A 23,964-nucleotide genomic window follows, 5' to 3' on the forward strand; every position below is an offset into this window, starting at 1 on the left:
GCTCAGGCTGGTCTCGAACCTATGAGCTCAGGCAATCCACCCACCTTGGCCTCCGAAAGTGCTAGGATTACAGGTGTGAACCACCATGTTTTGTTTTTTGAAACAGAGTCTCACTCTGTCACTCTGGATACAGTAGGGCAGTGTCATCATGGCTCACAGCAACCTCAAACTCCTGAGCTCAATTAATCCTCTGATCTTAGCCTCTTGAGTAGCTGGGACTACAAGTGCCCACCATGACACCTGGCAAGTAATCCTTTTATTAATATGTTATTTTTCCCCACCTAGAGCTGCTGAAAAGTACATGTGAACCTCCTCAACTGATTATAAAAATGTCTAATTTATCAGCTGCCCAGATACCTTGTATAGAGTCTGATACCTCTGGAATAGTTATCTTAACTCTTCTCTTTAGAACTCAGAACGGAAGGGTCTTAATCAAATGGCATGTCTTTAAATAGAGTTTAGTGACAGGACAGACATATCCAAGTAGGAAAAACCTTGGAACAGTCTCTTTCTACTTTGGGCCAGACCTAATTATAAGCAGTTCTTCCCTTTCCCGAATCTGAAATAGTCATCTTCTTAGGAATGGGCTGTGGTTTGGGCATATACCCATAAGACCTAAAGATCTAGAAATGATAGGAGGTCCCAAGCCCAAAAGCACAGAAAGCATTTGCTGTGATAATATATTTGCTGCTAATTCAATGTGAAATAAACACAATATATTAGAAGAGATATCAAAGCTTACAGAAAACGTGGTCTACCTTCCTATAACACTTGTATGAACAATAATACCTTTCCAAACTTGGTAGAGAGCACCACTTAATGAAGATTACTACTATTTTTATTGGCTATACAAGAAAAGTTTGGGAAGACTACTGGAAGGAACTAAAAGCAAAACCAGGAAGCTTGTTAGATGACTCTTATTTGCTCTTCCTGTGGTTAAAATAAATAACTGAAAAGCTGGTATACATCAGGGGGGAAAGGTACATTTCATTTGAAATGTAAAGGCAGGAAAGCCTTTTTTTTTTCCTTTTGAGACAGTCTCACTGTCACCGTTGGTAGAGTGCCATGGTGTCACAGCTCACAGCAACCTCAAACTCTTGGGCTCAAGTGATTCTCTTGCCTCTGCCTCCCAAGTACCTGGGACTATAGGTGCCTGCCACAATGTCCAGCTATTTTTTGGTGCAGGTGCCATTGTTGTTCTAGCTGGCCTAGGATGGGTTCAAACCCGCCAGCATCGATGTATGTGGCCAGCGCCTTAAACCTTGTGCTACAGACGCCAAGCCAAAAGTAGTGCTTCTATTTCCAGGATCTTTTTTCTGTATAGACACTGGCTATGTTGACCATGCAGCTTTCGAACACCTGGACTCAAGTGGTCCTCCTCTAGACTTGGCCTCCCAAAGTGCAGGCATTATAAGTATGAGCCACTGTGCCTGGCCAGCAGGAAAGTTTTAAAGCAACTTTTTCTGCAAAGCATAGAACAGCAAACAGCAAACTTTTTCTTTAAAGGGCCTGATAATACATATTTTCAGCTTTGTGAATTATACCATATGTCATAAATACTCATATCTACCTTGTAGTGAGAAAGCAGCCAGGGATAATATGTGAACAAATGAGCATGACTATGTACTAGTAAAACTTTATAAAAACAGGTAGCAGGCCACATTTTGCCACTGTGTCATAGTTTCTCAGCACCTGATCAAATTGGACAGAAGGCAGAGTCTTTGTGATTAAGATTAGCACTCTTACAAAACAGACCCTAGCTAGCTAGCCCCTTCCACCATGTGAGGACACAACTAGAAGCCATCATCTATGAACAATGGGAGGAACAAGTTCTCACCAGACGCCAAAGCTGGTGTCTTGATTTTGGACTTCCTAGTCTTTAGAACTGGGAGAAATTAATTTCTGTTCTCATAAATTACCCAAGGTTAAAAAGGATAGGATGTCCCAAGGTTAAAAGTGTCAGGAATCTGTTATAGTCACACAAATAGACTAACACACTCTCCACACATGACATTACAAAGAGAATTGACATTTTCCTATGTGTGTGTATGCATGTGAGTCTGTATGTGGGTTTGTAAAAGAACATTCATAAAATTTCCCACATTAAATAGCTTTTTAAAGGGCGGCGCCTGTGGCTCAGTGAGTAGGGCGCCGGCCCCATATGCCGAGGGTGGCGGGTTCAAACCCAGCCCCGGCCAAACTGCAACCAAAAAATAGCCGGGCGTTGTGGCGGGCGCCTGTAGTCCCAGCTGCTGGGGAGGCTGAGGCAAGAGAATCGCATAAGCCCAAGAGTTAGAGGTTGCTGTGAGCTGTGCGATGCCACGGCTCTCTATCCAAGGGCGGTAGAGTGAGACTCTGTCTCTACAAAAAATAAAAAATAAAAAATAAATAGCTTTTTAAAAAGGTAAAAATTCAGTTATACGAATTGATGAAATGTATTTATCCTAGTATTATTCAAAATTCAGAAATAAATGCTAAAGGAGATTTGTGTTTATTTTCTCTTCAGACAATCATGACCACTATAACATGCCCTGGAATATTTTTGTGCCTGATTTGAGTGTTCCCTGAGTTCCAAATTTGTCCCTGGCCACCCAAACTCTGAATAATATTGTAAAGAAACTGATCTTCTATTCAACAGCAAAAGAAATACCCTCCATTTCTCCAGGGCCTTATTTATGAAGCATTCTCCCACAAATCTTTGTTTTTTCTTCACAATAGTCATGGAGAGTAGACAGGAAGTTCACAATTGTTCCAAGTTACACGGGAAACTAAGGCACAGAAAAGCCAGGCAACTTATGTCATACAGTGTGTTTCAACTTCTTGATTCCACAGCCAGTATTCTTACCACTGTACCACGAAGTATGACAACTAAATAGTTTATATTATTATGTAACTCTTGAATTACAATGTCATCTAACAATGGTGCATGGTCAAAAACTGGGTTGAATACCTACATGTTTATTCCTGGGATGAGGAAATGTATTCTAATCATTAAACTCAGTTCAAGAAGCTATGCAGAGATAAGTCTGCTGGAGTCTTCTATAAAAGTTATTAGGATCAGAGCCAGAAAAAAGTCTCCTTATAAGGAAAGTAGCTTATGCCATCCAGTAACTAAATCCCTTTGGAGAGCATCCAAGTCATATCCACTTTATAATGAACTCTAATTTACGGCAAATAATTTTTTAGTGCAATTCCAGTGGTAAATTTCTCTGTTGTGGTTTTGCAACCTCTATAGTCTTAAAAGCTGTTATGAAATGAAGATTTTGACAGATAGGTGATAACAAATGAAAAACCTGCACACAAATTACAATGGTCCACTGTTAGTAATCATTTCATAATGCAGATTACATTTTCCAATTCCTAATAATTTGTAGTTTTCTTATTTAAAATAAAACTACACGGTCTAGGAAAACTGGGTGAATTTTAGCATGAACCATAATAATTTATGAGCAATTATAGAAGCACAAGTACACAGCCTGTGAGTAATTTGTCTTTCTGCTTGCTGTCAAATAAATAAATTTTGCATCTTGAATCTGCCTGTAATAATTTTGCTATGGCACAATAACCTGGAGCAATTTATACTGTACAGTTTTCACACCCATTTGTCTCATATCTTGTTACCCCAAATCCAATTTTAAATCCAAGAAAATCAAAAAGACCACATTAATTTGTTGGTATACTTTCTAAATTAGGTTAGTGATTTAAGTAGCTATTGTTTTGACCATACACAATTCAAATGGAGCACTATATACCTATTAGATAACATCTATGGGTTACAATCCAGATGGACTATTTCAAATATTTCCATGTCTTCGGCCAGGAGCCCAAATCTTCAATCAGATATACTGTTGATTTTCTATTTTTATAATTGGATAAATTAACTGGGGAGACTTCTCCAATTTGAATGCAGAGCAAATGGAAAACCTAGATGCCTTATCTATGATCTCAGATAAATCAAAATCAAAATCACAATCAAATTAAATCAACCACTCAATAAACATCCCCTTCTTTCTATGTCCTTCCGTCCCCACCTTCTCTCTTAGACTTATGGCTTAATTATTTTATTTTATTTTGTTTTGTTTTAACACAGAATCTCAAACTATCTCCCTAGTTATAGTACCATAGTGTCACAGCTCACAGCAACCTCAAACTCTTGGGCTTAAGCGATTCTCTTGCCTCAGCCTCCCAAGTGGCTGAGACTACAGGTACCTGCCACAACACCTGGCTATTGTTTTTTGTTACAGTTGTCATTGTTGTTAGCTAGCCCAGGCCAGGTTTGAACCCGCCAGCCTCAGTGTATGTGGCCGGCTTACTTATTTTAAATTTCAAATGATAATTGTGTGAGAGAATGAAATAATGGGCAGATAAATAAACTAAGTTTTGAATATATATATAAAAGTTTCCAGAGAAACTTTTCAGACCATTTCTATAACTGAAATGGGGAAACCCCCTAAAGATATAAGTGGCAATTAAAATTTATATTAAACGTACATCATCCTAAGCACATTCTTACTTCTCATGTACCACTAAATTGTGCAAGCATCCCTAAATGTGGTGTAAACATCTTTACAAAACTTTATCATACTGTATAACAAAAATAACATGGGAGAACACATCTAAGATGCTAAAACAACTTCCATATCTCCTTGCATTAGACTGTGGAATGAATTCAGGGATCAATGAGTCATTAAAAACAACAAGCTCAGAATCACCACGAGAAACCTGGGACTAAATCACACATTCATAAATGGACGGCAAAGAATGTGTAGCTGTTCTACGTATCTTCATCAACTTTTGAGGGAAGGGAATACAAGTGATAGATTTTTGTAAAGGCTCTCTCTGAACTCTAGTTATAGAAAATGTTCAAATCAATAACAGCCTCAGGTTGAATCCTTGGGTTCAATAGATTACGCTCTATGAAAGTAAACTTTTTTATTTTTTGAGACAGAGTCTCACTATGTCACCTCAGTAGAGTGCCAAGGCCTCACAGCTCATAGCAACCTCAAACTCTTGGGCTTAAGTGATTCTCTTGCCTCAGCCTCCCAAGTAGCTGAGACTACAGGCGCCCACAACAATGCCCAGCTTCTTTTTTTTTTTTGTTACAGTTGTCGCTGTTGTTTAGCAGGACCAGATCACATTCAAACCCTCCAGCCTTGGTGTATGTGGCCAGCGCCCTAACCCCTGAGCAACTGGCACCGAGCTGAAAGTAAACATTTTTATTATAAATAACAACAAGATATATGTAAGTCCTTTAAACCAGGTGTACATGATCATTAGGTGATTAAGCTAAGGTAAGTCACTTAACTCATGTAGTCTGTTGCCGTTCAGGAAAAACCAAGGGCTTGAGCTACATGAACTTTAAAGTCCTTCAAATGGGCAGCGCCTGTGACTCAGTGAGTAGGGCACCAGCCCCATATACCTAGGGTGGCGGGTTCGAACCCGGCCCCAGCCAAACTTCAACAAAAAATAGCCCAGCACTGTGGCAGATGCCTGTAGTCCCAGCTACTTTAGAGGCTGAGGCAAGAGAATCGCCTAAGCCCAAGAGCTGGAGGTTGCTGTGAGGGTGACATAGTGAGGCTGTCTCTCAAAAAAAAACAAAAAAACTAATTAAATAAAGTCCTTCAAATTCAAAGTCCATGAATAATGACCTCTTCTCTGGCATCAGATTAAGCCAAATATCAGAATAGCAAGGTAGAAATGGAGAAGACAATGAAATTCGGAATATATATTAAAGAACTGGATGATAGATTAAATCCGCGGTTCTTAACCTGTGGGTCGGAACCCTTTGTAACAATGAAAATACATCCTGCATGTCAGATATTTACATTACGATTCTTAACAGTAGCAAAATTATAGTTATGAAATAGCAAGAAAAGAATTTTATGGTTGGGAGTCACCACAACATGAGGAACTATATTAAAGGGTGGTGGCATCAAGAAGGTTAAGAATCACTGGACTAGATGTAAGGTATGGAGAAATAGAGGAGTCAAAAATAACTCATAGGTTTTGTGCCAGAGACAAAATGAATGGAATTGACATTTGGGGGGAAGAAAAGTCACAAGGAGCAGATGAGGGAAAGTTGAGAATCAAAATTAGAATATTAGACATTTTAAAACAGATGCATTATTGAGGACCTTGCCAAAATTTTGAAGGTAAGATGCAAAAAAGGGCCCAACTGTACATGAAGCTTACTCATGAGCCAAGTCTCATACATCTGCTGTTTTAGAAAACAATTTGATATTAGGAGTCTATATTCTAACCTCTCAGAAAAAATTTGTTTCTCAAAAAAAAAAAAAAAAAAAAAAAAAAGCTAAAACTTATCACTCTGAAGGTACATAATGAGAGCTTGATGTATATCTTGCTTTTCCATTAGAATTTATATTTTAGGGGCAGGGCCGGTGGCTCAGTGAGTAGGATGCCGGCCCCATATACCGAGGGTGGTGGGTTCAAACCCAGCTCCAGCCAAACTGCAACCAAAAAATAGCCAGGTGTTGTGGTGGGCGCCTTAGTCCCAGCTACTTGGGAGGCTGAGGCAAGAGAATCGTTTAGGCCCAAGAGTTTGAGGTTGCTGTGAGTTGTGATACTACGTCACTCTACCGAGGGTGACAAAGTGAGACTGTCTCTAAAAAAAAAAAAAGAAGAAGAAGAATTTCTATTTTAACAATAAAAATAACTAAAATCTTTCCTCTTACCACTTGCACATTCTTGAAATGATAAGCATTAGAGCACTTTTTTTTTTTTTTTTTTTTTTGTAGAGACAGAGTCTCACTGTACCACCCTCGGGTAGAGTGCCATGGCGTCACACGGCTCACAGCAACCTCTAACTCTTGGGCTTATGCGATTCTCTTGCCTCAGCCTCCCGAGCAGCTGGGACTACAGGCGCCCGCCACAATGCCCGGCTATTTTTTTGTTGCCGTTTGGCCGGGGCTGGGTTTGAACCCGCCACCCTCGGCATATGGGGCCGGCGCCCTACTCACTGAGCTACAGGCACCACCCTAGAGCACGTTTTTCTGTGCATAAGCAATGATACCTTTTGCTTAAGAAAATTTCAGTACTAAAAGATATAAAAAAATTCAGAATACCTGTTTATCTGTCTACGTTATTTGTCTACAGTATAGCTTATGCAACCCATCACCCCCATTTCAGTTACAAATAAACCACCTCCTCATCCCCACAGGCTGCAGCTAACTAATTGGGCCATTATGGACACTTCCCTCAAATGCATTCATTCCATAAGCTGACCAGCAATCTATGATTTACAAAGTCTCGCTTAAAAAGATGAGCTGAGCCAACCAATCATTTTTCCTCTCGTATTTGGTAATTTGAAATCGAGAGAATGAACCTGATAATTGTGGGGGCTGAGTTACAAGGGCATAGGAGACTTGAGGCTAAAACCTTGGTGGTTCATGAGTAAGCTAAAGATACAAAGAAGCCACCAGTAAAAATAGAAGGCTACATAGAGAGCAAAGGAAAGAGAGGGAGAAGGGAAGAGCAAGAGAGCTTGCTTTTTATTAACAATTAGCCAGGTCCTAAAAGAAAGTAACCACAAACTTTCATGGCTTTCCTGTCTCCCATGCTAGTTTCTATGAGGTCTGGGTATACTGAGGCACACAATCTGTTCTTAGAATCCTGCAAGTCCCTGAAAGGTCCAAGTTGTATGTTTCCAAAAAAACATGTTTTTCTTCTTGAGCTAACTTGAAGCCAAAAATAATGCTAAGGAAGAAGGTAATGTAGTTCAATACTCTTGTTTTCAAGGCAGAAAGTAGCCTACAACAGGGAGTCCGAGAAGCTAAGCTGAAGCAATAAAGCTGACCTAGTCTGCTTAGCCTTCCCCTTATACCTTCCATGATTATCTAGTTGAAGTTTCTCCATGATTGTGAGGGTGTTTACTTTAGGCGACTTGAGGAAGTAGTCACACACAGATAATACATGTTCTGATATTGGTAGAATAAAGGTTACCCTGATGATATGATGTTTTCTTTAATGATCTCTTAGATATTTTGTTAAAGTGAAAATTACCTTTCTGTTAAACATTTTACATTGCTCTAATGAAGACTACTACTTTGATGTTACTTCCAATCAGATAAAGTTACAATTTTCTAGGTTTATTTCCTTATATTCCCATTAAAAAACTATTAGAATAGTAAATGAGGCAGAACAGATTTGAGAGCCTACTCCCCCTGTTCTCCAGAACTGCTTGCCTTCTCACAATAAAGTTCATTGGACCTAATCCCCCATCTCTGTAGCTGGATGACAGTAACAGGTGGTCGGATTCTTGTTAACCTGGTAACATTTCTACAGATGGGAGAAAGAGACCTGGGAAAATCAAGTGCCTTGCTTAAGTTCTCACAGCATTTAATGAGGACTGGCATTAGAATTCAGGGCTTTAAAATTTTAGCCATAAGAGAGAAATTCCTGTAACAATTTATTTAATGGGAATTACTGTTACATATGTTAAATCTTACCAATTTAAGGTAACATCTAAATGCATGTTTGTAGAAATTGGCATCAATATATGAAGGAAAGGTATTTGGGATGAGTCTCAAGTCCAAATAAATATTTTGCTTATGGAGATATTCTTTTCTCTGATTGTTTTGTAGTATCGGGATCATAAAGCAAATACGGCCTATATTTTTCCGGCAATAGCAAATGTCTTTGGAGATGTATAGCCATATAGTACACTTGAATAAACAATATTTTGGAAATGAAAAGAAATGAACCAAATTTTTAAGAGTTTACAAAATTAAACCAAGGAAATCTGTCATTTGTGCAAATACATACACTTTCTAAAGTGTTGCAAAAAAATGCAGATGGAGCTAAAGCTGAGATAACTAGAAGCGGAGCTCATACCACAGCCAGGAATATTAGAATAAAGGCAACCAACATTTACCAAACACCTACTGAAACATAAAGTATATGATTTAATTAAGTAAACACCGCTGGGAGAGAAAAAGAGAATGCGAGAAAGAAAAGCTAATGTCTCTGCAACCTGGGCATGGTGGCTCACACATGTAGTCCTAGCACTCTGGGAAGCCAAGGTGGAAGAATTACTTGAGCTCAGGAGTTCGAGACCAGCCTCAGCAAGAGCCAGACCCTGTTTCTATTAAAAATAGAAGACAACTAGCCTGGCATTGTTGCAGGTACCTGTAATCCCAACTACTTAGGAGGCTGAGGCAAGAGGATCACCTGAGCCCAGGAATTTGAGGTTGCTGTGAGAAAGGCTGATGCCACCACACTCTACCCAGGGCGGCGGAGTGTGACTGTCTCAGTCAATCAATAACATAAATAAATGCATGAATGAATGTTTATGCAAGTATCTGAGGCTTAGGTTTAGTAATGTAGCCATAGAAAGTTCCAGGAATATAAACAAGATAGGTTCTGTAGGTTTGTTCTTAAATTGAACATGTATGCAAGTTGGAACAGGTACATTTACCTATTATCTTAATAGCCTCTGCTTGTAAATGTGAGTTATGTGTTAGTAGGATGTTTGTGATTTGGGGACTTATTGTTATAACCTCTTTAAGTATGAATTATACCCAAGTCAGATGTTTGTAACTTGAGTGACTGTCTGTAAACTCTAAGTGTCATTGGAACAATGATGAGCAGGTAAGTATACCTATAAGATGAATGACCCAATCCCCCTGAGAGAATAAAAAAATAATCAAGTAAAATGTTTTTAACAACTACTAAGTACCTAGAACTGGACCAGGTAGGATGGAGATCTAAGGAATAAGACATGATTTTTGCCCTCAAGAAGCACCCGATCTTGGGCGGCACCTGTGGCTCAAGGAGTAGGGCGCCGGTCCCATATGCCGGAAGTGGCGGGTTCAAACCCAGCCCTGGCCAAAAACCACACACACAAAAAAAAGAAGCACCCGATCTCTCACACTGCAGAGGTAAAACACAGCCTCATATTAAAAGTTAGCATAGTAAAAGAACGCTGATTATGCTAAGTGCATACTAAAAGTACAGTCAAAAGGTCTCTAGGAGTTCAGAGCTAGCAAAGTCACTGCCAGCTGGAATGGGCTTTCATTTAATGCTGTTTGAACATCTATTATGAACAAAGTATCTTGCTCCCTATGCTCCTTTGGGACAAGTACTCTTAGAAGGGGAAACAGGGCAGCTTGAAGGATGGGAACATTTTGATATTCTCCTGGTCATCAAGACTCCAACCCTCCCACTTCCTCCCCTCCCATGCAAATTCAGCCTTTCAGCCTCTCAGGAAACCTTATCAAATCTCCTTCCATAATGCTTCTCACATCTGCATCCATCTCATCAGTTCCGTTCTCACTGGCATTCTATCCAAAGCCATCATTAACTCACATCTGAACTCTATTACAACCTCCTCACCAGGCCTAGTCTCTCCTCCCACTAATCTACCCTGCACACAGCTGCCAGATTCATCCTCCCGAAATGCCACTTTTATCATGTCTATATCCATTTCCTACGCTACACTTTTAAAATTCCTTTGCCTGGTATTCAAGGCTCTCTACAATCAGAGCCTAGGCTATATTTTCAACCTCCTGTTGCCTACAGTAGTAACTTTTTGGTTCAGCCAAGCTCACCAATTGTCCTCAAAGTTTTCATTTCCATCCCAAGCTTCTATTCACCCAGATTTCCCTAAGCTCAAATGCCACCCCCAGCCCTTTTTATTGATATAAATTCTGAATTTCATCTCCTTAAAGTTCCCCTTGATTGCCCCAACCAACAATGAGCACTTGCTCCTGACTACACATGATTCTATTTCCACTTTAACTCTAGTTTATCAAAGATGTACTTCTCCTTCCTCCCCACAGCAGAACGGGTGATGAGGATATGAAATGGGAAAAGACACTAGGGGGGTAAGTACAGTGGAAGCCAAGAGACCAGTTACAAGGTTGTTATACCCTTGAAAGCAAGAGATAATGAGGCCTGGAAAACCTTCAAGCCCTGGGAATACAAAGGAATTCATGGATGAGCTACATGACAAAGGAAGGATCAACAGGACTAGATGATTGAAGAGATAGGGAATCAAATAAAAAGGATGAATAACAAATGAGTTGGAAGTTTTGAGACTGAATCAAGCCATTAAAATTTAAAAGGTGGTGTCAAACTCGTTTGGTGAAGAGGGTGATAAGTTTGTTCTTAGGGTAAGAGAGCTCAAGGCAGGAAGTAGTAGGTTGTTAGAAAGGAGCTTCTAAAAATGATTAGAACTGATGATACAGATTGCAGAGAGAGCTGCTTAGAAGCACTTAATAGGGACACGATTATAAATGCATTTATGAAGAGAAAGAATGAAGAATTAGGAAGGTGAACAAGAAAAGAGGATCCAGTGGAGGAGATACAGGAATCATAGAAAGAAATAAGAGAGTGTATTAAACAGAGTTCAAACACTATAGAGGAGAAAACAAAACAAACTTAACAACCCTGATTCTAATCATTAGGAGATCAGTAGTGTAATCTAAGCTGCCAATATTAGGATCTGAAGCCATATGCATAGCATATAGGATGACCTGGGTGGTAAAGAAAAATAGGAAATAGGTGTTTGGCACTAAAGATAGGAGAGGAAAAAAATAGGACAGAATCTAAAGCACTCAGAGGAGCAAAGCAAGAATTTTGATGTAATGGGGCTCTACTGTTTCATATGGCTTCAGTGCTGACACTGTAAATACCAATGTCAGGCTGCTGAGTTTGTATCTGTGATCTAAGAGACCAAAATAGATGCCCTTTTATCAACTAAGATTGACCCTAGGGTGAAGGAAACAAAAATTACCTGTGGGCAGACGGTTCAAGGCTTGCCTAGAATGGTAACTTCCTAAATTCCTGTAAGAAAAACCATACCCTTGGTAAATCCCAAACAATAAAAGCTGTCCAGCAAACTGCCAGACCCTTCTTCACTCTGGTTGACAATTCACACCACTAGCACTCTGATGGGACCAGGGATAGGCCTTACAAAGACTCTTTCCTGGCATGCAGTTACAGACCTCAAGTCATTTACAGGCAGCTTACAGAGACTATACACAAGTGGTTTTGATGTAATACACTTCACCTTTTGATATAAAGAGCAAAATTTCACCTCATTTTAATGGTAAAACCCTGGCCCAAAGTCAACATGGCATGTACATTACATATACGCTTACTCATTAGGCATGTGTTCAACTCTCCTCGTAAGTTTACAGCTTTCCCCCTCAAACCTGCTGAATATCTGTGTCTCCATTGTGTAATGCAGATTTTTATACTGCATAAAACTCAACATGCCCCTTCCCACTTTAAAGAGAGAACATCTTCCATCCACACTGGAGACTACCTCTTCTGGGTTTGCAAACTGATACTTCCAATAAAGCTTTCCTTTCTACTCGTTAGCCAGGCTGCTGGTCTTTCGGATGACATATCCCAGGTCTGTCACTTTCAATCCATGCAAACTTGAGCAATTTATTTAACTGAACCTCCTTCATGATTCACTTTTCTTATGTATAAATTGGAGCTACCTAAAATAACATCCACCTCACCAAGTTGTCAGAACTAACTCAATACAGGTCATGTGGTTGGAATACAAAATATGTTCAATAAATATTAGCTATATTATGATGGTATATCATTAGCATGTGATCCAGTTTACCTGGTACCCTTTACGTCACCATTTTCCCAAAAGGACTCCAAGTTGAAAGAACTATTCAAAATCCACCCTAGTATTAATGTATCTTGAAAGAGGACTAATATACAAATGTCAAGGTGTCTCAGAGTTCAATTGAGCTAAATAAACCAAACAATTAACTATTCACCTTAGTCTGTTTGGGCTGCTACCAAAGCCTGGGTAATTTATACTGAACGGAAATTTGGCTGATGGTTCTGGAGGCTGAACAATCTAAGACTGAGAAGCCAGCATCTTGTGAGGACTTTCTGAATCATTCCATTATGGTATGGCAAAGAAAAGGCAAGAGAAAGACAAAAGAGGGCCCAACTTGTCCATAAAAAGCCCACTCCCTCAATAACAACCCCACTCCACCTGTAATGGCATCAATCCACTTCTGAGGGTGGGATCTCTATGGCCTAATGCCCTCACAAAGGTCCTACCACCTAATAGTGTTACAATGACACTTAAATTCTCAACATGAATTTTCAAGGGGGCATTCAAACCATAGCACTGATTAAATTATGTTTATGATATTTAGCAATTGAGAATTTTTCTGTGTAAAAAATTTAAGTACCTTCGGGACCTATAAAAACTTTCTAGGAATAGGCATGATTTTACATGCAATGTTTTGTATGTATGATTTAAATGAATTACAGAGCATATAAATATGCCTCATTTAATTTAATTAGAGAATTTAGTAAACAACAAAGGAACTAGTTGTTGCTATGCAGTGCCTCCTAAGACTTATGTGGTATCTAATAATAAAAATGTTCCTTGTTATTTTTATGGGCCACAGAACATATTCAGTGAACTATGAATCATGAGAGTTAACCAACTGAAAATTCTCTTTTTTACAAGATGAATTGTATGCACTCATGTTTAGCAGTATATACCTGAAAAAAGAATGTTTCTAGGAGTAAAATATAATTATATAACCATATGGCTCACTTTCTAATATGTTGGAATAACACAGGCTCTGCGAACTATCATAATTTTGTTATTTATATTTGTCATCTTGCCCCTACCTTCAATTACCAGTAAAACAAGAGAAGTGGAGTTTTCTTTTCAGCTAAAGGCCTTCCTGTTTAGTATAATGAGTCTCCACACCTTAAGAAAAACCTTCTAGGGCGGCGCCTGTGGCTCAGTCGGTAAGGCGCCGGCCCCATATACCGAGGGTGGAGGGTTCAAACCTGGCCTCGGCCGAACTGCAACCAAAACATAGCCGGGCGTTGTGGTGGGTGCCTGTAGTCCCAGCTACTCGGGAGGCTGAGGCAAGAGAATCGCTTAAGCCCAGGAGTTGGAGGTTGCTGTGAGCTGTGTGAGGCCACGGCACTCTACCGAGGGCCATAAAGTGAGACTCTGTCTCTACAAAAAAAAAAAAAAAAGAAAAACCTTCTACATTGTATTCATACAGTGACACTGTGTTGGTTATTGTGGCATATTTATATTCTCTCTCTCCCTCTCTCCCTGCTCTACCTCCTGTTATTCTACTAGAATAAAAGCTCTCAAGTCAGGATTTGAATGTTCCATTTAGCAAATGAAAATGCAAGTCACATGGAGACAAAAATCATACTAGTAGTGTCACTAAAAATACTTGCAAGGAATGAAGTGCTCAATGTAATCCAGCTCAATCTCCTAAACCTTCGAAGTCTCCATCAATGACTCTAGATAGACATTGTTCACTAGTGGTCAAAGCAGTGGTCTAGAGACACCAGGTGCCACAACTGTACGATAAGGTGCTCATGGACCCTGCAAGAATTCCTATCATTATAGAAAGATTTATTTCACTTTGATCAACTTTTCATCCAAACAAAAAGGTACATGTAATTTAGAAAATTCTTTAAACAATTCAAAAATATCAAACTTTGAAACAGTGACACATAGTTAAAGTCTTTAGAAATATAGTTACTATATATGTTTTCCCCTAAAAATACTTGATTTTCTCTATTTTCCCACAAATGCTAAATATTCCTAACACCTGAATTTTTTTTGGGGGGGTGGTGGTGGGAATATCCTCAAATTCCAACAGGTCAAAGAAATAGTGGAACAAATGGTTTAAGATTTGTTTGTTACCTGTGGTGATTTACTTCAACATTTCATTGCTAAATTGGTAATACAAGTGTTATTTCTAAGTGCATAACCAGAAGGGTAATTTATTAAGATCCCTGACAGATTGAGTGCCAAAGGCTGAGCAGTTAGATGAACCACCCAACAAGAGAAGCGCTTTTTAACCTCCATGAAAGACAACCACTTAGTTCTTTCCCTTTAGGCTGAGGCAGCCAGAGAACTGTCAGCCTAGTCCAGTCTGAGACAGACAGCACATCCCACTTCTACTGAGGCAGCTGTTCATTTACTCCAAGGAATGAAGTTGTTTAACAAGATCAGAAAGCAAAGAAACACCAAAATGAATGCACTGTGTATAGAAAGAAAACCACCTGGGGGCCCTTTAAACAAGCCATTTCTAACTCCACTGAAATATTTGAACAGATGGATTTTTAACCCTCAATGTGTTTAGTGAAAACAGAACCAGCTGAGACCTGGCTCACACCTCAGGACCCGGAAGGTAGAGGTTGCTCTATAGTCACTCAACCTCACTAGCAGGCAAGAGTTAAGGGTTGAACTCTGACCTAATTACCAAACAGAGAAACCAAAACCCAGTCCTGGTAGCACAGCATGTCTTTTCCTAATAGTATTCGTACGCTTTAGTACTAATTAGTGAATTGTGTGTGAATCAGAGTCTGGCTGTAGATTCTACACGGATGTCGAACTAATCTCACACAAGTCTTCATTTCATATATTTCACTGTCAAAAAATCTAAAGGAAATAGTACAAAAGCCTAAATTTTGAGAAGAACTTGTTTTAACTGGCTAAGATTTACATTCATGTAAAAAAGCCTGGGCTGGTGACTCAAGCCAGTAATCCTAGTGAAAGACTTGGGATAAGACCCCCACTCTGTCCTGGGCTACTGTGACCCCCAATCAACCGCAAGAGGCGACACTTGATGCAATCAGCACGAGGTTTTTTTTTTTTATTCCAGCATGCTGGGGCCTAACCCGTGACTCTCTCAGGAGCAGAGGAGTTAAGCCCCGAACAGCAGATTTTACAAGCTTATAAAGGCAAAAACCACAAAGTAGGCGGGAGTAGCAGACATAGCAGGGGCTTTAACCATGAAGTAGGGAGGGGGAGCAGACGTAGCAGGGGCTCTAACCATAGAGTAGGAAGGGGGAGCAGACATAGCAGGGGCTTTCCAGATAAGAAGAACTCTAGTTCATTACTCAACTGTCTTAAGACAAGATTAACAGTTAGACATTTGCTTAACAGTTAAACATTTGCTTAGTCCTTTTATCTGCTTCAGCTCGGGGCTATCTCCTGGAACAGTTACAAAAGGTCACATTCTCATGGTAGTGGGTGAGAGGTGGTCACATTCCTATGGTAGGGGGTGAGAGGTGGTCACATTCTCATGGTAATATTTTCTTTCACTAGCACTAAGGGAAGCCGAGGCAGGAGGATCACTTGAGCTCAGGAGTTGAAGACCAGTCTGAGCAACAGCAAGACCCTGACTCTGCTAAAAATAGAAAAACTACCCAGGTGTTCTGGTGGATCCCTATAGTCCCAGGTACACGGGAGGCTGAGACAAGAGGATCACTTGAGCCCAAGAGAACAAAATCTTATACATAAGTGAGCATAACAGCACTATTTATAACACAAATATCCATAAACAGATAAACATAATGTGATATAAACATACATGTACAATGCAATACTATCAGCCATAAAAAGGAATGAAATACGATATATTCTACAAAATGGATGAACCTTAAACTATTCATGCTCAGAAAACAATACCCAAAATGAAAGCCTCAGAAGCAAAACTTTTTCTCTGGAGTTCCCTTGCTCTCCAGTCTCTCACAGCAATTCTCCCCTGAGGCTAGCCAGAGAAACCAGAATACTTTTTCCATAGGGTGGGTCACAGAAAGCAGAACCTCCTTCCCAAAAGCCAGCCATAAAACCTAAGGATATTACTCTAACTTTCCTTTACCTTTCTGTGTGAAATCTAGCCATAAAGAAACTCTCTGACTCACCTTGTTTGATTATAGGTCATAAAATCCCCATTCCAGAGAGGTTCCTCCTCAACACCCACAAAGAAGGAATATGCACAGAGGCAAAGAATCTACACAGGACAGGCTTTGCTGGGTCTCCCCAACTTAGTATTAGCGTACAATAATATTTCCACATAGCTTTCCTTACTTTGTTGAACCTGAGCATATATACAGGGTGAGAGGAAACTTGCTCTTTCCCCAAAAAGTCGCTGAAAGATCAGCTCATTAGTTAAGGCAGATTAATAAGAAAAAAAGGATTTATTTACCATGCTCACAGGGAGAAATCACAGAGTGATAACCCAATTACCCAATCCAGTTCAGATGATTTCATACAAGCCTTGAAGAAAGGAGGGAGGTTGGCAGCACCTGTGGCTCAAAGGAGTAGGGCGCCAGCCCCATATGCCAGAGGTGGCGGGTTCAAACCCAGCCCCAGCCAAAAACTGCAAAAAAAAAAAAAAACCAGAAAGAAAGAAAGGCTGGGGGGAAAGGAGGAGTATAAGATGAAACAAGGGGTTGCTAGGGAAGATAAAGATAAGGGCGAAACAGATTGACTTATAAATTAACCTAACAGACAAGAATTGTATTTAAAATGATCTCGGTAAGGTTGGCTAGCATTCTTGATTTTACCTTTTCTTTTTTTTTAATAGGAGTCAGAGTCTCACTTTATTGCCCTTGGTAGAGTGCTGTGGCACCATAGCTCACAGCAACCTCAAACTCTTGGTCTCAAGTGATTCTCTTGCCTCAGCCTCCTGAGTAGCTGGGGCTACAGGTGCTTATTGCAATGCCCAGCTATTTTTAGAGACAGGGGTCTTGCTGTTGCTCAGGCTAGTCTTGAACTCCTGAGCTCAAGCAATCCACCCACCTTGGCCTCCCAGATGCTAGGATTACAGGTGAAAGCCACCGCATCTGGCCCCAATTCTTGATCTTCTGTCAGCCAAACCTTGAGACAACAAGGAGCAGAAAGGAAGTCAGCTGCACCCTTGGATCTTTTGATCATATCAGCCCAGTTTATGCACATAGAAGGAAGGCCCCTTCCAGTGCTTTCTGATCTGAATAGCATGTAATCGAAAATTTTCTTTATACCAAAGAGTTATATTTTGGGCTGAAATTTCCTTAGCTACTTCACATAAAAGCAGACAATTTCCTCTGTTAATTTGGGTCTTCATTCTGAAGGCTCCAACAAATACACATTAAATAAATTTGTATTCCTTTTCTCTGATTACTCTGCCTTTTGTGAACTGATTTTTTTCAGAAGTTCAGAGGGCCAACAGATCTCTTGCCACCACCACCTCACCCCAGCCTCTATGAAACATTATATTAATAGAAAACTTAAAAGTCTACATATATGCTTCCATTGATATGAAATGCCCAGAATATGCCTAAAGACAGAATGCAGATGAGTGGCTGTGATGAGCCTGGAGTGGGGTGTTTGCAAAAAGGGGGGAATGACTGTTTAATATAGTCTCCTTTCAGGGTAATGAAAATGTTTTGAACTTAAGAGTGGCAATGATTACACAACTCTGTAAATATACTAAAGACAACTGTTTTATACCCTTTAAATGTCTGAATTAAATTTTATGTAAATTATATTTCAATAAACCTGTAATATTTTGTTTAATGAAGTGAATTAGAAGCCTCTTTAATATAAGATATACATGCAAGATTTATATTAGCAAGATAAGAAAATTTGGAAAATACTAGGCTGCCCAGATAGAATATTTTCCTACCCTCTGATAGACCAAGGCTGCAGGATACCTTCTCAGACTTTCTTTGGAGAGTAGGAATAAGAAATAGAGACTCTGGGAAAGCCTAGAGTGCCAATTCAGAGGCAGAAGAACATAGCACAAGATCAGTGGAAGAGAGACTAGAAACCTCTGTACCTCTATAAAGGCAAAGTAGCATATATCTACCCTGTTTCCCCGAAAATAAGACATCCTCGAAAATAAGACCTACTTACAGGAAAGATGAGACGTCCCCTGAAAATAAGACCAAGCGCATCTTTGGGAGTACACCTTAAAATAAGACACTGTCTTATTTTCGGGGAAACAGGGTAGTTTATGGGACGGGGCATATCTTAGTTCATTTTGGACTGCTATAACCAAATACCTTAGAGTAGGTGGCATATAAACAGAAGTTTATTCCTTCCAGTTGTGGAGGCTAAGAGGTCTAAGACCAAGGCATTAGCAGATCTGGTGTCTGGGGAAGGCTCTTTACTTCACAGGTGGTATCTTCTTGCTGGGGCCTCACACAGCAGAAGGGGTCTCCTTCATAAGGTAACTTATCTCACTCATTAGGCCTCCATTCTAAAGACCTAATCATCTTCCAAAGCCTCTACCTATTTATACAGTAGCATCAAAGGGAAACTTAACTTAAACCCACTAACACATTGCTGAAAAATCAACTCACAAAAGGTAGATTAACTGGAGAAAAGATATACAAATGTGTTAATGTGTACATGGAAGAATCACAGAGTAACTACCCCAACCTCTCAACAGGGTGCAGAAGTTTATATACCATCTTAAGGTTACAAAAAAGAACGTGGGCTCAGAGAATGGTCAAAAACAGGTTATGGTGGTAAAATCAGGTACAAAGATAAAAGGGACCCTGGAACAACTACACTTAATAGACATATACAGAACATACCATCCCAAAGCTAAGGAATATAGGTTCTTCTTGTCAGCTCATGGAACAGACTCCAAAACAGATCATACCTTACAACATAAATCAAACATCAACAAAATCAAAAGAATTGAAATTGTACCATCTTCTAAGACCACAAGGCAATAAAGGTGGAACTCAACTCCAATAAAAATTTTAATTCCAACACAAAAGTGTGGAAACTAAACAACCTTATGCTGATAAACATTTCAGTCAAGGAAAAAATAAAAGAGGACATTATTAATTTCCTTGAGAATTACAACAATGAAGAAACCAGCTACCAAAACCTCTGGAACACTGCAAAAGTGTTCCTAAAAGGGAACTTTATTGTATTAGATGCCTACATCTGAAAAACATAAAAAAAACACATCAACAATCTAATGAATCATATTAACGAACTAGAAAATGAAGAGCAATCCAGTCCCAAACCTAGCAGAAGAAAAGAACCAAAATTAAATCAGCAAGAAATGAAATTGAACACAAAAGAATCATTCAGAAAAATAAAACAAAAAGCTGGTTCTTCAAAAAGATAAATAAAATTGATAAACCACTGGCCATATTAGTCAGAAATAGAAAAGTAAAATCTTTAATAACCTCAATCAGAAAGGAAAAGGGGGAGATAACTGAGATATAAAAGATTATTTCTGACTAGAACAAAAAACCCTATGCACAGAAATATGACAATATAGAGGAAATGGACCAATACCTGGAATCACAATATCTCCCTAGACTTAACCAGGAAGCAAAAGATCTGCTGGACAGACAAATATCAAGCACTGATATTGAAGAAGCAATAAAAGTGCTTCCAACAACAAAAAAAAGCCCAGGACAAGATGGCTTCACATCAGAATTACATCACACTTTCAAAGATGAGCTTATACCTATACTGCAGAGCCTATTCCAAACCACAGAGAAGGAAGGAACCTTCCCCCAAACATTCTATGAAGCACACATCACCTTGTACTCCAAAAACCAGGAAAGGACCCAGCTAAAAATGAGAACTACAGACCAATTTCACTAATGAAGTAATTTTTTTCACTAAAAAATACTCAAAAAAAATCATAGCTAATAGATCTCAGCTACACATTAAAAACAATTAACACACCATGATAAAGTAGGCTTCATTCAAGGGATGCAATGCTGTTTTAACATATACAAATCCATAAATGTTCTTCACCACATCAATAGAAGCAAAAACAAAGATATGATCCTCTTAAAAAAAGATGCACAAAAAGCATTTAAGAAAATTCAGCATCTTCTTCTGACATGAACACTTAAGAAAATAGGTCAGGCGTGGTGGCTCACACCTGTAATCCTAGCACTCTCAGAGGCTGAGGTGGGTGGATTGCCTGAGCAAACAGGTTGGAGACCAGCCTGAGCCACAGCAAGACCTTGTTTCTAAAAATAGACTGGCACTGTGGCGGGTGCCTTTAGTCCCAGCTACTGGGGAGGCTGAGGCAAGAGAATCGCTTGAATTCAAGAGTTGGAAATTGCTGTGAGCTTATGACACCAGGGCACTCTACCAAAGGCGACAAAGAGAGACTCCATCTCAAAAGAACAAACAAACAAAAAAAAAAACCTGAAAAAAAGAAAATAGGCATAGGTGGTATATTTCCTAAGCTGATTGAAGCCATCTATAACAAACTCACAGCTAATACCATGAGTAAAACCGAAAGTTTTTCCCCTTAAAACTGGAACAAGACCAGGATGTCCACTATGGCCAACATTATTCAATATAATAGTCAAATGTGCTGGAAGTTCTAGCCAATCCAGTCAGACAGGAGAAGGATATGAAGAGCATCCATATGGAGGAGGTCAAACTCTGCCTTTGCTGATGATCTTATACTTAGAAAAACCCGGAGACTCAACAAAAAAATTCCTGGAAGTGATCTGGGAATACAGTAATGTCTCAGGTATAAAATCAATGTTCACAAATCAGTAGCCATTGTATATACCAGTAACAGCTGAGTTGAGCAGCAAATCAGGGACACAATTCCCTTCACAGTAGTTTCAAAAGAAAATGAAATACTAAGGAATATGTCTAACAAAAGAGGTGAAGGATCCAGCCAGTTAAGCAAAGAATGCAGTATGGGCAGGATTTTGGTGTAAAGAAAGAAGATCTCAGAATTTGATTGGCTCATCTGAATGCAAATTAGGCATTGAAAATTGTCAAATCGGCATCATTCTGCCAATGTCCCTTGAGCCTCCCCTTTCATGCAAATGAGGCATTGAAAACTGACCAATCAGGTTGCTTTCTGGGGGGAGGGGTATTTCCATTCTCCATGGCTGAGGGTTGGAGCAGGTTTCTCTCTGTGTATGTATGCCCATGTTTGGCCCACCAACACAAACGACTTACACAGTCAGTACTCCCAGTTAAACAAAGAAAGCAGAATGCCAGGATTTTGGTATAAATAAGGGCCAAAAATATCATTGGGTGATGTCAATGCAAATTAGGCATTGAAAATTGACCAATAAGGAGCATCATGCCACACCCTTCTGAGACCCCCCCCTCCTGCTTTCATGCAAATGAGGCATTGAAATCTGACCAATCAGGTGGCCTTCCAGGGCATTCCCTTTCTCCAGGGCATAGGCAGCTGACAAGAGGGTGTGTGCGCGCATGCGAAGGCACACCTGCACATGTCAGTCTCATGAACTCAAAGGCCCCAGAAAGTTAGTCCCCCCCAATTTACCAAAGATGGTAGTATACCAAATTGTGGCTGGGCAGGACAGGGAGAGCTGAATATCATTGGCTGAAGTCAATGCAAATAGGCATTGAAAACTGTCCAATTAGCATAATCCCATCAAAGGACCTCAAGCCCTTATTTCATGCAAATGAGGCACTGACATCTCACCAATATAGTGGCTTTATGGCAGCATTTCCATTCTCAATGGCTCAGGGATTATGTAGCATGATTGTGTGTGTGTGTGTGTGTGTGTGTGTGTGTGTGTGTTTGTGTGCATGCCCATGTTTGGCTCAACCACAGAAGAACTTAGGGAGTCAGTTCCCACCAATTAAGCAAACAATGCAGCTTAACAGGGTTTTGGTATAAAGAAGGAAGGGCTCAGAATTTGGCCCATCTCATGCAAATTAGTCATTGAAACTGACTAATCAGCAGCATCAAGATGCCCTCCTTCTGAGCCTCTGCCTTTCATGCAAATGAGGCATTGAAATCTGACAAATGAGGTAGCTTTCTGGGCCATTTCCCTTCTCCAGGGCATAGGGGGTTGGCAAGAGGGTCTGTGAGAGAGAGAGAGAGAGAGAGAGAGAGAGAGAGATTGCCCATGTTAGTCCCACCAACACAAAGATCCTAGGCAGTCAGTCCCCTGAATTTATCAAAGCCTGCAGTATACCGAATTTTGGGTGGATAGCAAGGGAACGACTGAGAATAGTATTAGCTGACATCAATGCAAATTAGGCATTCAAAATTATCCAATCAAGGCGACACCTGTGGCCCAGTGAGTAGAGCACTGGCCCCATATACCAAGCATGTTGGGTTCAAACCTGGCCCCAGCCAAAGTGCAACGAAAAAAAAGCCAGGCGTTGTGGTGGGCACCTATAGTCCCAATTTTGAGGCAAGAGAATCGCTTAAGCCCAAGAGCTGGAGGTTGCTATTAGCTATGATGCCAGGGCACTCTACCAAGGGCAATAAAGTGAGACTCTGCATAAAAAAAAAAAAAAAGGGTAACCCATCCGAATCTTGTCTCTAGGAGACATACCTAGCCTTAAAAGACAAATCAAGACTCGGGGTTAAGGGATAAAAAACACTATTTCAAGCAAATGGAAATCAGAAGAAAGGAAGGGTTACAATCTTATTTTCAGATACAAGGGGACTTAAAGCAACTTAAGAAAGTCAAAGATGGACAATTTATACTAGTCAAAGGAATACTACAACAAGAAGACATTTAAATGTTAAATATTTTTGCACCCTCTGATAGAACTGGACAGATCCTGTAATCAGAAACTGAACAAAGATACGAAGGACTTAAATGTGACCCCTGTACTAGTAAACATATATCACAAAGCTAAGGAATACACATTTTTCTTGTCATCCCATGGTATGTACTCAAAAATTGACTACATCCTAGGATACAAATCAAACACAGCATAATTAAAAGAATAGAAATTATACCTAGTATCTTCACAGACCAAAAGGCAATAAAGGTAGAACTCAACTCCAATAAAAACATTCATCCCCACACAAAGACTTGGAAATTAAACCTTAGGCTGAAAGATAGTTGGGTTCAGGAAATGGTTAAATTCCTCAAACATAACAACAATGAAGACCCAAGTTACCAAAACCCAAGGATACAGCCAAAACAGTCTTAAAAGAGAAATTAACTTCATTAGATGCCTACCTTCAAAAAACAAAGAGTATATATCAACAAACTTATGAACCATCTTATGGAATTGGAAAAAGAAAGACAATCTAATCTCACACCCAGCAGAAAAAAAGAAATAACCAAAATTAAATCAGAATTTAATGAAATTGAAAACAAAAGAACCATCCAGAAAATTAACAAAACTAAAAGTTTGTTTTTCAAAAAATAAAATCAAAAAAATCTTCAGCCAGATTAACCGGAAACAGAAAAGTA

This window comes from Nycticebus coucang, chromosome X (genome assembly GCF_027406575.1).
Source record: "Nycticebus coucang isolate mNycCou1 chromosome X, mNycCou1.pri, whole genome shotgun sequence".
Classification (NCBI taxonomy): Eukaryota; Metazoa; Chordata; class Mammalia; order Primates; family Lorisidae; genus Nycticebus; species Nycticebus coucang.